This window comes from Silurus meridionalis, chromosome 7 (genome assembly GCF_014805685.1).
Source record: "Silurus meridionalis isolate SWU-2019-XX chromosome 7, ASM1480568v1, whole genome shotgun sequence".
Taxonomy (NCBI): Eukaryota; Metazoa; Chordata; class Actinopteri; order Siluriformes; family Siluridae; genus Silurus; species Silurus meridionalis.
The window spans coordinates 4,853,155-4,855,764 of record NC_060890.1 but is presented as its reverse complement, the minus strand read 5'-3'; positions in this window follow the sequence as shown (position 1 = coordinate 4,855,764).

The following is a 2,610-nucleotide window of genomic DNA, read 5'->3' as shown; positions in this document are numbered from 1 at the left end:
CCTGCTGCCACATCTCCTTGTATTCCTGCCTACTTTTCTCATCACTCTGTTGATCCCAATTTTGTTTTGCCAACAGCTTTCTCCTTATGCTTTCCTGCACTTCCTCATTCCACGTCTCTTTGTCTTCCTTTCTATTTCCAGATGTCACACCAAGTACCCTTCTAGCTGTCTTCCTTATCACTTCTACAGTAGTTCACCAATCATCCAGCACCTCTTCAACACATTTCCACATCTCCACCCTAATGGCTGGGTTAATTGTCGTGTGATTTTAAAATGTATTAAAATTGTATCGCACAGGCTAATTTGCATATGAAAATGTTACCCTGCTGCAGAACGACAATATGTTGTGTTCTGTTGTGTTGGGTTGGGACCTACTTTTCTAGTAAGGTGTAAGTCACACCTATTTATACATCGATGTCCATCGATATGTGGAATTATATGAGGCTTTGTGTCTGTATATAATCTGTATTGTTTGTCATGCTTAATAAACTTGGCATAGACTTGGGCTATGTTTACACTTGGCATAAACAGAACCACTTATTTTATATAAAGAATTCACATTTTTCCCACCACAGCTGGCAACGAGCTGGTGTTTCCACAACGGAATCTATCCACCTTATTAGAAACTGCAGCCTCCTCATTTTGTGGAATTTGATGGGAACAGAAAGTCAGAAGGAGAAATCATGTGTTCTTGATAGAGAAGTCGGTTGGTGTTGCCAAATCTAAACATACCATGTCCTGACTAATATAAAAAATGTTATATATATATGTTATAAATATATATATATATATATATATATATATATATATATATATATATATATATATATATATAAATATATATATATATATCTCTCAATAATTAATATTAATAATTTCTTAAATCCACAAGAACTTTGCAAGGATGCTTGCTTCAGTGTTACCACCCCTCATAATTCTCATGCCACCCCTTGTTTCCAGATAAATTATTTTGCCATGTAAGTTTACTGTAGCTCTATGCTATAGATGCAAAGGTTTAGCCAGTTCCCGGGTTTCCAAATAGGGAGGGAGACACTGTTGCAGCAGGCTTTTCTTAAGACATAGGTGGTGTGAAGGATATTTCAACACAGATTATAGGAACAGTTACCTAGGCAACAAACAACAAAACCAAATCAGGAGCACTGTAAGCAGCCACCCATATCAGCGTACACCAGCATTAATCTGCTAATTTATTGTGATTCCTGTCTTGCTAAACTAGAAAAGCTTGATGGTAGGCCTCAGGGGTGTCATAGTTTATTTTTATAATGGTTTGTGTATTACCACATACCTTACACAATTCCTGTACTACAGCTTTGAACTTGTCATAAAAAACTTATCTAATGTGAGTCTTAGCCTTAGGTCTTAGAGGTCAACTCAGAGGTTAAACACACGAAAGAGATGAACAGAGCAGGCAGGAGAAAGGTAAGGTATTAAAGGGCTATATAAGAACTCATGGATCATTTTAAAGCTGAGAATCACCTTAGTAAACTAAAGTCACTGGTAATTGAAGTGGGGTTTTGAAAAATAATTTCCTCATCTATTTATATTGACAATCTGCCAGTGTCTGAAGGATTCAACAGTGTCTACATGATCTATGAAATGCATACATCATCAAATCTGACATGGAAATGAAAAATAAACCAGCTTTTTCAACAACAGCAGAGCACTTTGAATATATACACTGTGTGCACAATTATTAGGCAAGTTGTATTTTTGAGGATTTATTTTGTTATTGTACAACTACATTGCTCTTGGTCAATCCAAAATGTTAACAAACCCTCAAACCTGAACATTTAAGTAGTAAAAGTTAAGTTTTGGCTTTCTTAAGAGAATATCTACATGTACATGTATTAGGCAACTATTAGTGTGCAGAATTATTATGCAACTAAATGAAAAACAAAGATTTTCCTATCTCATTGTTTATTTTCACCTGTTAAAGTGAGAATAATAAACAAACTTAAAATGAACAAATAAACATTTCTGAAATTTCAAAAAGAAAACCTCAGTGACCAATATAGCCACCATTCTTTTGCATAACAGTCACAAGCCTTCCATTCACGGAGTCAGTCAGTTTCTCGATCTGGTCAGAATCAACTTTTTGTGCAGCCGCAACTACAGCCTCCCAGACACTGTTCAGAGAGGTGTACTGTTTACCTTCACTGTACATTTCCTGCTTAAGAAGGGCCCAAAAGTTCTTAATAGGGTTTAAGTCAGGTGAAGAAGGGGGCCATGTCATTAGTTTTTCATCTTTAAGGCCTTTACTGGCCACGCAGTGGAGAACTTTAATGCGTGTGAGTGTTGTCTTGCATAAAAATCAAAGTCTTCTTAAAAGATGCAGACTTTTTCCTGTACCAATGCTTGAAGAAAGTGTCTTCAAAAATTGGCAGTAGGTCTGAGAGTTGATTTTGAGTCCATTTTCAACCAGAAAAGGTCCAACTAGCTCATCTATAATACTCCCTTCCCATACCAGTACCCCACCTCCACCTTGCTGGTGTCTGAGTCGAGGTGGAGCTCTGTGTCCATTACTGAGCCAACCACGGGCCCATCCATCTTGTCCGTCAAGAGTCACTCTCATCTCATCAGTCCACAAAA